At 38.3% G+C, this 15,390-nt stretch overlaps 1 protein-coding gene across 2 annotated transcripts in view; it reads right to left on the bottom strand.

Annotated features, from left to right (window-relative positions):
* LOC121869521 (codanin-1-like) overlaps positions 1 to 15,390 on the bottom strand; it is an 88,226-nt gene that overhangs the window by 30,034 nt on the left and 42,802 nt on the right. The window lies entirely within an intron of this gene.

Genomic DNA, 15,390 nt, shown 5'->3' with positions numbered 1-15,390 from the left:
TCTTTAATAGTTTTCGGTTAAAATACTGATATATTAGTGATATTCTATTCATACTGTGCTTGATATAATACATTCACGGAAATGTAATATTTTTGCAACTACAATGCTGATGTCAACACAAGCGTGGTTACAGCGAGACTGACTGAGTGAGGGAGAGCTATGCGTGTGTGTGTGTGAGGTAGAGGGAGCGGGCGGTGTCCCGTGTTCGGTGCCGCGTGCGAGTTGAATGGCGCGCGATTTGAATGTACTTCAATTACTTCAATGTACAGTCGGCCCTTAACATTCGCGGGGGTTAGGTAACAGAGATACCCGTGAATGTTAAAAATCCGTGTACTATTGCTGCCCTCCTCCCAAAAAAAAATCACTGGCCCCCCATGTCCTTATTTACCGTATATACCTGTGTGTAGTTCGAGTTTTTAAGCCCAAATTATTTGGCAAAAATTGAGGGTCGACCTCTAAACGGGTAATAGTTTCGTTAGGTTGAAAAATATTTACCAGTAACTACCAGTAAACAATGGAAACGATGCACCAACACACCACCAGCTGTGAGTGTCAGTACAGTTGCCAGGGCAGATCTCTTGCGAGCCCAAAGTAGCCAAATCCATGGTATGGTAGCACAGGACGATGTAAAACAAAGTATTCATTTATTAAAGTTAATTTATAGATACTGGACATAAATATTTGTTCATTACATTTGAAACATCAATCTTTGTTAATTAAATTTGAAACAAGAGAAAACTACGATACTGGATTTTCATTAAAATATTACATCACAAGTATATTTTACCTTAACTGTGACTGAATGAATATATTCTCGGAAATAAATATGGAAATGTAATATTTTTGCTGGAATGACATACATATTATAGTGGGAAGTGGGATAAAATCATGACGAAAGTCTTTCGTTGTTCAAAAGATGTTACCGTAATCACTTTTCGAATGGTTTTCAGTTAAAAAACTGTTGTACTCGTACTGTATTACAATAATATTCTATCCTATCATTAGCCTTATAATCCCACAACTGAAAACCATTCGAAAAGCGATTACGGTAACATCTTTTGAACGAAAGAAAGCGAAAGTCATTGCTTTCGTCACCTTCCACTGTAATACGTACATCATTTCAGCAAAAATATTACATTTCCATGTTCTCAGAAATAAATGGTAGTTTTGTTGAAACGTAATGTACAGTATTTAACATTAAAATGCAAAAATAGCTATAAAAACAATTAATACACCCGTAATGTACTGGCTGGCATCTCCACTCGTCCCTGCTCCCGCCAGTCACCTCCTCCCCGCTCTATCCCTCCGCCTCCTCCACATCGTCACTACTGTTGTATTACAATAATATTCTATCCTAATTGACTTGAATAAATACTACGATACCATATTTCTGAATATTTTCATTAAAATCCATCCAAATCATTTTCCTTGCCATCGGCAGCACCAAACAGCTCCTCCCAGTCCTCTCCTTGAACAGGGCTAGAGGGTACGTGTTTTTCGAATCGTTTTCAATTAAAAAAATGTTACATCACACGTATATTTTACCTAAACTGCGCCTGAATGAATATATTCTTGGAAATAAATAGTAATTTTGCTGAAACGTGATGTATTTCAATGTAAAATAGGATAAAATACATGACGAAAACAAGAGACTTCACCTAACCTTCCAATGTTCAAGAGATGTTACTCGTTTTTTTAATAGCTTTCGGTTAAAATACTGTTATATTACAATGATATTATATTCATACTGTGCTTGATATACTACATTCACAGAAATGAAATATTTTTGCTGAAATGACGTAAGTATTACAGTGGAATGTGGGACAAAATTGTGACAAAAAATGACTTTCGCTTTCTTTTGTTCAAAAGATGTTACCGTAATCGCTTTTCGAATGGTTTTCAGTTAAAAAACTGTTGCATCACAAGTGAATTAGGATAGAATATTATTGTAATACAACAGTTTTTAACTGAAAACCATTTGAAAAGCGATTACGGTAACATCTTTTGAGCGAAAGAAAGCAAGTCATTGCTTTCGTCACTTTCCAATGTAATACGTACGTCATTTCAGCAAAATATTACATTATCATATTCTCAGAAATAAATAGTACTTTTGCTGAAACGTGATGTATTTCAATGTAAATTAGGATAAAATATATGACGAAAACAAGAGACTTTACCTAACCTTCCGATGTTCAAGAGATGTTACTCGTTTTTTTAGTAGTTTTCGGTTAAAATACTCTTATATTAGTGATATTCTATTCATACTGTGCTTGATATAATACATTCACGGAAATGTAATATTTTTGCAACTACAATGCTGATGTCAACACAAGCGTGGTTACAGCGAGACTGACTGAGTGAGGGAGAGCTATGCGTGTGTGTGTGTGAGGTTGCGGGAGCGGGCGGTGTCCCGTGTTCAGTGCCGCGCGTGAGTTGAATGGCGCGCGATTTGAATGTACTTCAATTACTTCAATGTACAGAATATTCCTCTGGCGGGGCAATCCGCGTATTTGCGAATCCGTGAATGCTAAACCCGCGTATGTGAAGGGCCGACTGTACAGAATATTCCTCTGGCGGGGCAATCCGCGTATTTGCGATTCTGTGAATGCTAAACCCGCGTATGTGAAGGGCCGACTGTAGTAAACTTAATGATGCCGAAACACGTTATTCAGTAACGCATTTAGAGACGTTAGCTGTTGTTTGGGGCCTGAAAAAGTTTAAAGACATCATCTTTGGTTATAAGATAACTGTTTTTACAGATCATGCAGCAGTAACAGAACTGTTCCATGGCAGAAATCTATCAGGCAGATTAGCACGCTGGTATCTGACAATTCAAGAATTCGACCCCAAGTTTAGGTATTTTCTGGGACGAGCAAATGTGGTCGCTGACGCTTTGTCTAGAAATATTGCACCAGTTATGCCTGTATCTACGTTCACTCTTTCACAATTAGAGGATGAACAACGACGCGATCCTTTGTGGTCTACAGTCATTTTTGCTTTAGAGTCGGAAGAGGAAGTTATGCTTCCTAAATTGATTCTTCCACTCAGTCAGTCTGAATTACGATATAACATACTCCATCAATCCAAGAAGACGTCTGAGGGTATAGTTACACAAATAGTTGTACCTGACACATTGTGTGAAAGGGTTATAACGTTGTTCTACTATGTTCCTCAAGCAGGTCACCAAGGACGTGACAAATGCCTTGCGGAAATTAGAAAAAAATATTTTTGGAAATCTATGAAGAATGACATAGAATTGCATATTGCTAAGTGTTTGTTATGTGCTCAGCATAAGGGCACTACAGGAGCACCGGCTCCAATTCTACAATATCCTACACCTGAACGTCCGTTTGACACAGTCGCGAGCGACTTGTTACAACTTCCGAGGAGTCATCAGGGATCCTTGTAAGTCCTAGTATGTGTGGATCATTTTTCAAGATTTGTGATTTTAGTCCCGCTGAAGAATAAAACAGCCGAATCTGTGGCTTATGCCTTAGTGATGAATCTTATATGTCCTTTTACTACGCCCAAGGTTCTTCTCTCTGACAATGGATTAGAGTTCAAGAATCAGCTAGTAGCACAAATTTGTGTACAATATGGAATACAACAAAGTTTTGCTACAGCCTATCATCTACAGGCTAATGGCCTTGTTGAGAGAGCCAATCGCAAGATCCTAGAGATACTTCACCCGATTGTGTGTGATATGCAATACACATGGGAGGATTGGTTACCAGAGGTTGCAGCATCTATTAATGGGTCGATTAATAGCTCTACCGGCAAATAACCCGACTACATTGTCTATGGCATAGACAAACGTCTGTGTTATGATGTACTTACTGACAAGCCATGCCCTCTTTATAATATGGATGATTTCGCGACAAAACAGATCAGCGTTTTTACAGATATTCATGGCCAAGTACGGAAACATTTAGCAGCGTCACGCACTGAAAAGATTTTTAAGCAACGGAAACAAGCTAAGCCTGTCATGTTAGAAATAGGCGATGCTGTTATGGTGAGAGAACCTGAAAGGAACTCTAAGCTTTCAGCCAAATTTTCTGGTCCATTCCGCATTATTGCCAAAGAAGCAGGCAACAAGTTTAAAATTTGGAAGCCTAATGCACAGACCGCAGATGTAGTGCATGCGGATCGTCTTAAAAAGGGCCAGAAGGATTTACTACCCAAAGATGGTAATGATGTCATAGACACATCTTTTCAGACGTATGTTAATGATGTCTAGACATCTTTTCAAACAGTACACAAGCAGTGTACCTAATGAGTATCATTTGAAACTTCGTTCTACCGACAAATATTAAAATAAATACATTAAAACTTTTACAGAATGGCTTGGATCATCAGTGTGCTGCTCCTACTGCTTTGTGGCACCGTTGTGTTGACGGATATGTCCACAGATGTCCTTAAGCCAGGTGAGCTTGTTGCACCCCTTGAACGCATTCTCGTTGTTGAGGACGTAGTAAACATAAAATATGAGTTGCACGGACTGCTCAAGCTTCCACGCCAGATGGAAACCATTGACGTTCAACTGCAGACAGCTTTGACTGTCCTTGATGATCTCCGTACAACTCCAAACATTTTGACGATGGTTTCACAAACTGTTGAGGTTCAGCTGCTTCATCTCAGAACCCTTCACAAGATTTTCGACGCTGTCGGAAACATTATTCCAGCGTCTCAGAATGATCTTACAAAGAAAGTGCGTTCCCAAACACGAAGAAAGCGAGGATTGTTTAATTTGTGGGTCTTATACAAAGCACTCTATTTGGCACAGCGACTGCCGAGGATGTAGCTAAATTAGGAGACCGCATGAACATTGTCGATCAAGCTGTTTCTAAACAAAATCGTGTTATTACTCAAACTCTTCATGCAATTAGTGCCTTAGAATCGAAAGCTAATGCGATCATTTCTGAGTCTAACCATTTATCTAGGGTTGTGTATAAGTTGATGAATTCAGTCCCAACGTTGGAGTGGCTCCTTTATTTTTCTGAGTATTTCAATGCAGCGGAAGATTCTGCTCAAGATATAATTACTAATAAAAATGAACTAATCGCAAGCATCGTGGATGCAGGGTTAGGATGAGTGGATGCAAAGCTTGTGCCTGCGAAGACTCTTCTTGAAGCATTACAAATAGTCAAGTTGACTTATCATTTTACTCCAATTTTCACAGATCATGAAGTAGAATATTATTACCCTCTGTTGGAGTCAACTCTCACGCACAATGCTATTATTATCCACATACCTATGCGAGGGCAGCATAGGCATCTGCCTAATGTGCAATATTTTTTCTTTCCTCATGAAACTAATGTCATTTTAAAATGCCACGATGGTGGTAAACAGTTAGTTGTGAAAGGTTATTATAAGGCTCCGGATTACTGCGAGGTAACTTGTAGTTCATTGAAGACCTTGCCTTCTCATCAGCATTTTGCATTAAATTTAAATCTTACATCAGATTTAATTCCTTTGTTTCGAGTCCTTAACTAAACTATTAGTGAACTTAATATTGTCTCAGAGAAGTTAAAAGATATTTCTTACTTGAAAGAGTCACAGTTTGCTGATTTAGAAGATCATCTGCCATTATATTTTGCACGGGGATTTGCAATACCGAGTTGAACCATTCCCACTATTGTGTTAATTCTGGCAGTGAAATTTTTGTTTTGTTATTATAAGTCAGTGTCTTCCAAGTTGAACATTGTACATAATATACGAGCCCGTAAGACACTTAAGTCTAGGACCCCAGTAGTTGATGAGTCTAAGGTTCCAGAATCCCCAGCTTAGTGTCTACACATATGTTTGTAACATGGTTGTTAGGTTTAGGTATAGGACGTATTCTACGAGATTAGATTATTCCTCGTGGAAGCTCGGAAGGTGGTGACCGAGCAATGTATTAGCCCCTTAGTTCTTTTACAGTGGTCCCTCGGTTAATGAACGGTTCGATTAACGAAATTTCGGTTAACAAATTAGCTCCCATAAAGATTTTCAGTTCGATTAACGAACAAAAATTTGATTAACGAAACCCTTACGACAAATACGTTTTGTTGTGTGCATCAGCTGATCGGCTAGTCCACCAATACAGTAATCGGTTCTATGTTTACATTTGTTTCCAGTGAAGTAAATACCAAGAAAGTTGGTCTCTTGAAGAATTCTGCATTTTATTTACATTAAAATTATTGGTCATTCTGAAATTTAGATAACATATTGATAATATAGACAGTACAGGGAACAGTTTTTGTGTGCCCATCAGCTGATTGAATCACCCAACAACCCTTCTCAGTTTAACTTTGTTTACAGTGGAGTGAACATCAATTTTGTTGGTCTCTTGAATATTTTTGCATATATACATTAAAATTATTGGTCATTCTGAAATTTAGTTAGCATATTGATAATATACAGTGCAGAAATTATTATGAAACATGAAGAAGGCATTAGAACCAACGCACTCTGAAAAGAATATGGCATGTCATCATCGACTGCCTCTACAATCAGCTGTTTGATATGTAAACAAAGCTGCCGGGAATACGACATACACACCTCAAAGTAAGTTAAAATACAGTACAGTATTCTATTGTTTTTTATTTATTATTATACAGTATACTGTACAGTACAGTACTGTATTTAGTTTATATTTAATGTTTCCTTAATTCTATTACCGGTATACAGTATTTTGTATGTACTTTTTCTGTGAGTTGGAACCAATTACCCAATATCCCATTGAAATAATAGATTCGGTTCATGAAATTTTCGGTTAACGAACGACTTTGTGGAACGAATTGTGTTCATTAATCGAGGGATCACTGTATAAATGTCAGGGCAATACATTGGGTTTATATAATCATATCACCCCCCGTAACTTTCCACTGGCTATGAGGTGACATGGTCACATCATGTGATGGGTAAGTTCCTTGAGGCGCGGCCCTAAGACTGTTGAGGTCAGCATTTAAAAGCCGGTTGCCTGCAGATTGTCACTCAACACCTCACACCAACCGGACGTATTTAGAAGAGCTCTTTAACAGAGCCTCCGTCTCCATCTTAACACTCATAACTACAGTGATTAAGTTACGGTGATATACACTTGGAACTGTATCTGAGATAATTCCTCAATAAATAGATAACAGACAATTAGGTTTGGCTACTAAAACCCTATATAATATACATGTTCCAGGTTCATTAACCCAGAAGGAATCAACGGTTAAAGGGCCAGAACACAGAAGTTATTCGTCACACTGGAGTTGAGTAACAGTTGAGATAATCTGTTCTCTTGTTACTCATACTGTGATGTAACAGAAAAATTTAAAGTTTCATAAGTGGCAGCGAAAAGGACCGGATCCATATCTGAGATCAGTGTCAATATTTTTTATAGAAAATAAATTTTTTTTTGTTCCTGAAGTTTATTTATTTTTTCTAAGTGCACGTGGATATACTGTATACCGTCGTGAGAAGTTTTCTGTTGAGTGTTACTCTTTTTGTTATCCAAGAAGATGTACAAAAAATTTTTGTAACCAATAACCATTACTGAATTACTGATAATTGCAGTTATTATGGCAACACTCCTGTAAGCTGAAGTGAACATTAGTTCTGCAAATGAATCGTTCACTGTTACAGTTGTTGTGACTACTGGTCAATCTACATCCTGTCAACAAAATTCTTTCGTATGGCGTGAGAACTCCCAGTTACCAGCAACCCCCCTTAGTGATGACAAGTGCATCCCCGACTACCAAGGTTGTAGAGATTGGTGTCATCATTCTGAAGCATGGCGTGGTGGATGCACTAGTGTACCCAAGAGTCCTTGAGTTCACTGGCAGGGAGCAGCAGTTTGCTGTACTCAGGATTTTCGTGGCCATTGACCCAGTCACCGGGACCTTCGTATCAGCTGTCTGTCTCCTGTGAGTGACACACGCAAGTCTACTGGATTACAGCAACAATTTCACATTCAAGAAATTTTCTATTTTCCTGAAAGGATTCTTCATGTCAAGCCTACAAGGAATTGCTTTTTTTACAGACTTATACTATATTTATAAAACCAAATATATATTCTACAGCATACCATCACACATTAGCCATCATGATACAGTGGTCTCTCGGTTAACGAGCACAATTGGTTCCAGAAGATTGCTAGTTAACAGGCAAAATTCGTTAACTGAAACCCTTGTTTCAATGGGTTTTTGGGTAATTGTTTCCAGCTCACCGAAAATTACATACAAACGAAAAATAAATGCAATAAAGTACACTTACTTTGAGGTGTGCATGTAGAAGGCTCCTGGTTGATGATGATGATGATGGGAATTAGAATGGGGGTGGAGGAGAAGGGAGAAGAGAAGGCATTGGGGAAAAGGAGAAGTCACCCCATGCCGTTATTTCACCCATAAAATTTTAATTCACTTGGTGTAATTCAAGATTATTTTCTTTAAATCAACACTGCACTGCGCTATATATTATCAATATGTAAAATATATTTCAAAATGACTAGTAATTTGACTGGAAACACAGAAAAAAAGCATTTATGTTGAAGTCTCAAACAAGATGTTCCTTCCTCTGAACCTGTAAACAAACTGACGCCAAGCTTGGTGTGTTGAGTGGCTGTTTGGCGCGCATAAAACTAGTTTCCTGTACTGCAATTATGTTCAATAATTGTTAAAATGACTAAAAAATTTAATATAAAACTTTTAAAATGATTGAATAGTACAACCATCTTGATATTTACTAAAATGGTAAGGAATTTAAGCCCTAGAACCGATTACTGTATTGGCGGGCTAATACGACAGCTAGTGAGCAAGCAAAAACATGTTGAGGGGTGCTCGTAAGGAATTCGTTAATCGAGGGATTGCTCGTTAACCGAAATGAAGAACCTTATGGAAGGTAATTCGTTAACCGAAATTTTGTTAACCGAGGCGCTCGTTAACCAAGGGATCACTGTACTGTAGGTTATTTTTATTTTATAGGTGTCTTACTTATTTTAATATATACAGGTTGTACCTCTCTAGTCCGGCCACCTCGGGACCTTACCGGTGCCGGACCATGGAAATTCACCCTTTTCCTGGATAGATAGTGACTTGTGCTTATGCTTGGAAGCACTAGCACCACTTTCTCTGCATCATGGTCTCTTTGAAGACATATTGAAGGGCTAAATGTCGTATAGTAGCTTCTCAAATTTCGCGAGTTTTTAATTCAACGTATTTTATTGGAACACACAAAAAAATAAATAAAAATTTTGTCGGCGGAAACTTGAATTTCGACGGGTTTGAACAGCCCGCCAACATGCAGACGACATGCATAATCGTGTAAACAGCGTCATTTCTCTAATGTACAAAAGATTCATTATTGTTCATTACTGAATGTCTTTTTTATTGAATTAATGTTTATGTGTGCAAAATGAGCAATACAATTCATTAATAATACGTAGAATATTAAAACACACGAGGAAATGACACAGCATTGTTTTCGTTGATTACAAAACCAGTAACTGAGTGGTTCTACATATAAAACCATAAAATATGACCCTGGTTGTAGCTGTAGTAAAATTAATGTAAAAAATTAATATGGTTGTTTTAAGTAATGTTATTTAATGTTAATAAATAGAACAATAAAAGTAGCAAACCATTAATGTTAAAGAAAAACAATGAGACTGCGAGTATGTAATTGCGCACGTGAAAAACATATCGTCATTACTCTACATAAGAATATGAAAGCAACACTTATTTACTGCTTTATCTGTGTTATTTTCATTGGTTAATTAGGATGTTGCTTTATTAGAGGTAGTAATCCGCCAAAAAAGTAAGGTAAATAAGGCAAAATTCACCCTCGAAACACCCTACATAAAGCATAAAAACATAAGATAGGAAATAAATAAGTAAGAATACATGGTACTATTTCATTAACCTTTAATGCTACCAAAATTCTGCTTCCAAAGTGAAGTGATGGTACAGTACTGTGACTCAAATTACATTTGAGTTACATCAGGGATGTTGGCTGTGGTGTCAGAGGTCGTGGCTGTGGTGACATCAGGTACATCGGGGGCAGAGGAAGTGCTGGCAAGTGGATTTGCTATGCTAGAGTGCTCTTCACTGTTTTTGTTGGCTATCTTCTTGAACCACTCTTGCAAAGTTGCTTGCTTCATGTACTTAGGTTTCTCTTTATTCAATTTACATTGAATCAAATAGACAGCCATGATTTCTTGCTCCGTAATAAAACTCTTTTGTTCTAGTCCCGTGATTAATTCTGTGCACAGCTGGATGCACCTGTCAATAGAAATTCTTTCTTTGATATCCTCTTCCTCCTCGTCGCTTGCTTCGTCATCTTCCTCCTCTCTTTTCTTAACCATCTCCACAATCTCTTCATCAGAGAGTTGATACACAATAGGGGCATCTTTGTCAACATCCATCCACTCTTCCAGCTGCTCTTCACTCAGTTTATTGGCCACTTCAACACACACAGGGTTTGTCATTGTATTAGCATACTCAAGCAACTCACGAATAACTTGCTTTTCTTTTGACACGTGAAATCCAGCAAAGTCTTGGTCCACATCTGCACTCTCCTCAAACATTAAGGCTGGCCACAGATTATGCCATCCATTCTTCAAAGTTGATGGAGTCACCTTATCCCAGGCATAGGCAAGTGTCCAAATAACATCCTTTAGGTTAACCTCTTTCATGAATGCTGAAACATGCTTCCCATTATTCACTGCAGCGAGCAAATGGCGCATGAAAACGCCTCTATACTTACACTTAAGTGAACGTAATATGCCCTGATCACAAGGCTGAATCAGAGATGTACAATTTGGAGGTAAAAATAGTCTAACCACATTGTCTTTCACTAAAAGTTCAGCCTTAGGGTGGGCAGAACAATTGTCCAGAATCAACACTATTTTACACTTTGGATCTAGGCCTACTGAGGTGCAGTGTGCTCTAGCCTCATGCACAAAATACCTTTCAAACCACTCTAGGCATAGTTTTGTAGTTATCCACCCCTTCTTGTTACCACGGTAGATAACTGGAAAAATTTTCACACCTTTAAATGCCCGTGGGTTGACACTTTTCCCAATTACCATTAGCTTACACCGGTGAGTGCCTGCTGCGTTGCTACAACCAAGGACCGTAACCCTATCCTTCGAGTCCTTACCACCTGTTGGTGCCTCCTCACTCTCTGTAGCTAGCGTTTTTCTAGGCATACAACGCCAATATAGAGCAGTCTCATCAGCGTTATACACTTGTTCTGGGGATAACTTCTCCTTTGCCACAAACTGTGCGAATTTGTCCACATACTTGGCAGCTGCTTCACTGTCTACACCTCGCTTTTCACCACACACATAATGTAAAGAAATACCATGCCTATTTTTAAACTTGTGTAACCATCCTTGCGAATAATCACAGGCATGCTGAAGGTTTAGTTGTTCATGAAAGATCTTTGCTTACGCCACAATCATCTCGCCTGAAATGCTTACTCCATCATTACGCCAAAGCTTAAACCACTGTAATAAAGTACTGTCTAACTCACTACTTTTGCCTTCTTTCAATGTCTTACGAGTTATCATAACTTTCTTGGTCTCACTGTCTGCAAAAAACTTAAATATCTTGTCTTTCTGCTTCTTTATGTCATAGAACGTGGATGACCCAACATGCGTACTGAAGCACCTTTATCTAATTTCTGCAATAGTTCAACCTTTTCCTGGATAGATATTGACTTGTGCTTACGCTTGGAAGCATTAGCACCACTATCACTGCTTCGTGGTTTCTTTGAAGACATATTGAAGGATTAAATGTTGTACTCTGTATAGACAAACAGAGAGAGAGCCGAACTGCCGGATGTAAACAAACCCTAATTTCCGGCGCCTTTGTTGTTGTTTTTTTTACGGGGATTAGCCCACCCGGGCACAGGTCACTGACCCACATTCGAGCCTGATAGGCAAAAATGTAATACTCCTGTAATAATAATAATAATAATAATAATAATAATAATAATAATAATAATAATAATAATAATAATAATAATAATAATAGTAATAATAATAATAATAATTCAGATAAAAAAAAAATAATTGCCTACAGTATCTACCTATTGGGAAAACTAAAATCGTGCCGGACCACGGGAGTTTCCAGACCACAGAATGCCGGACTAGAGAGGTATAACCTGTACTGATGTATATAATTTCCAGTATTTATTTTTCACCTTTTCATCTATTGATATTTTAATTATTTTACTTATAATTTATATCAATTTACAGTAAATGGATGGACAAGGTTTTTTTTTTCGTTTGTATCTAAATAATTTTTCAAACCATAGATGTAGAAAATGCGGACTTTTTTTCCCCCCAGGAAGGATAATAATCTTGTAACGGTTTGCTCCTTTTAGTAACAACGTAACAGTAAGACACAGTCATGGGGAGAACATAATATCTCTGCCTTTACCAACTGTGTATCTGTTGAAGTGACTGTTACCGTGAATATAACAGTTACTTGTGAAACTGTCATATATGTGACAACCTTTCTGGGTTGTCACCACTTGTAACAACCACTTGTGAAGCATGTTACTTTATATTTTAGACGTACTAAAATATAGATCAAAATTTATTGGATTTTCTGTCGTGAAATCTAATATCTTCCTTTTGGTTGTATTTATTATAAAAGGTTTCTATGTACACTTTCAAAAAGGATTATCACCGTAACTTAATCACTGTATCTATGAGTGTTAAATGAGGACGGAGGCTATGTTAAATAGCTCTGCTAAGTACGTCCAGTAGGGTTCTCAAAATGCTTTGTCCGTTGCGTATTATTGGCAGAAAAAAATCGTGTAAGATATCTTTTGGAGCAATTGTACAGTACAGTACACCCGGATAATTAGCGGATTTTTATTTCGCGGTCCTTTATTATTCACGGATGGCACCCTGGATGTACCCAAGAATGTCTGTGGGTAGTTTTAAAGTTGCTGGGATTTTTGCGGCCGGGATAGGGAGACATTCATTCTAGAGACAGTAAATTCCTTTGCCTGTATTGTATATATATGTGTGTGTGTGTGAGTAGACACAACACAAAAACACATACAATTAAATTATAGTTCCTCCCCGACTTACGACCTACTCGACTTACAACCAACCGCACTTACGACCTGCCTCAGTGGTACCAAAATTTTGTCAAATTATGTATTTTCGATTCCCAACGTCAGTACACAGACAAAATTTTTGTTTGTAATTCACTTTAAAATGGCTGGCAAGCTTAAAAGTGAGAGTTTTGTGGTGCTGAGAAGAAAAAGAGACACCCATTTTAGATTTTCTTTGTATTATTTAAGCATTTTCGACTTACAACCATTTTGACTTACGACCTGGATTTGGGTCCCTAATCCCGCCGTAAGTCAGGGAGGAGCTGTAATGGGAAAATCCTCTCACAAATAATCAAAAACAAATGTACTGTATATTAAAAATGTTGCATCTTCCCTCAAGTCTACTCTGTGCTTCATTAATAACAAAGCACAGAGTAGACTTGAGGGTACACTAAACATTTTTAATATAAATTTTTTTCTGATTATTTATGAGAGTATTTTCCCATTATTATTTACTTGCATGTGTTTTGTGTGTGTGTATCTACACACACACACGTATATACAATACGTACAGGTAAAAGAAATAATTGTCCTTAGGGCAAACACATAAAGGGAATACAGGTAGTCCCCGACTTACGACTGCTTGGACTTACGTCCATTGGTACTTACGACCTGCTCTGACCTTACGTCCATCGGGACATACGACCGCGGCAGTCATGACCAAAAATATTTTCAAATGACGCGCACATTTTCTATACCGAAACGTTTCCGTCCTGGGCGAGAGCGTGGCGCGGCTTGGGTCGCATCGTGGGTACACTCACTCAGTCGAGCGCTTAGTTGGTGTTTGGCTATCGTATCGTATACTGATCGTGCTGTGAACTTTCGTTATTATCGTATTTAATTAACTTTATGATGACTGGAAAGCATAAGAGTGAGAGTGCTGGTGGTGCTCCAAAGAAAAGGAGACAGGCAATTACTTTTGAGATGAAAATGAAGGTAATAACACAGCATGAGAATGGAAAAACTGTAGTAACAATCTCACACGACCTAGGTTTCTCACACTCGACTATATCCACTATTCTGAAGGACAAGGAACGTATTCGTGAAGTAGTGAAAGGAACAACACCTATAAAGGGAACTATAATATCAAAGAAAAGACAAGGTCCTATTCATGATATGGAAAAATTATTTATTGGTGATATGGATAGAAGACCAGATACAGAAGCGTGTACCCTTAAGCCTTCTAACCATACAGGCTAAAGCAAGAAGCCTGTTCCAAAGCCTGAAGGAGCAGGCAGGAGATGAATGTGATCAAACCTTTACAGGAAGTCATGGGTGGTTTGATAGATTTAAAAAATGCTACAGTCTACACAATGTTAAGGCGAGTGGAGAGGCAGCTAGTGCCGATGTTGGTGCTGCCGAAGCTTTTAAGGAGGAGTTAGATGAAGTGATTGTGGAAGGGAATTATTTGCCGAGCACATATTCAATGTGGATGAGACTGGATTATTGTGGAAGCGCATGCCTGAGCGGACATACATCCACAAAGAGGCGAAAACAATGCCAGGATTCAAGGCATTCAAGGACAGAATTACACTTCTGTTGGGGGGGGGAATGCTGCTGGTTTCAAGCTAAAGCCCTTCATGATCTATCATTTAGCGAACCCCAGGGCATTTAAACATGTCAGCAAGCACACACTGCCAGTGTTTTATCGCAGTAATAAGAGAGCCTGGATGACCCTAGTACTGTTTGAGGATTGGTTCATGACTTGTTTTATTCCACGAGCCAAGGAGTATTGTCTGCAACAACGGATTCCATTCAAGATTTTGCTGATTTTGGATAATGCTCTGGGACACCCACCACACCTGGACGACATGCACCCTGATGTTAAGGTAGTCTACATTCCACCTAACACTACCTCTATCATCCAACCCATGGATCAAGGTGCTATTGCTGCCTTTAAAGCGTATTATTTACGCACGACCTTCGCTCAGGCTGTCGCTGCTTCTGAAGGTGAGAAAACGCTCAGAGAGTTTTGGAAGGAGTACAACGTTTTGTCATGTATAAAGAACATTAGTGCAGCATGGGATCAGGTTACAAAACATTGCATGAATGGAATATGGAAGAAAATCCTGAAAAGATATGGGAACAGTTTCAATGGATTTAATTAAAATTAAGTTATTTTGGATATTAGTAACAAGATAGTGGAGTTAGGTAAACAGCTGGAGATAGAAATTGATAATGAAGATGTTGGACAGTTGGTTGAAAGTGTAGCAGAAGAGCTCAGTAACGAGGATCTTATTGAACTAGATGCACAGAAAATTGCAGAGGAAGAAGAGAGACAAAATGTAGAAG

This window comes from Homarus americanus, unplaced genomic scaffold (assembly GCF_018991925.1).
Source record: "Homarus americanus isolate GMGI-L3 unplaced genomic scaffold, GMGI_Hamer_2.0 scaffold23578, whole genome shotgun sequence".
Lineage (NCBI taxonomy): Eukaryota > Metazoa > Arthropoda > Malacostraca > Decapoda > Nephropidae > Homarus > Homarus americanus.
The sequence above is the reverse complement of the archived record's forward strand: the minus strand, read 5'-3'. Positions and strand labels throughout refer to the sequence as shown.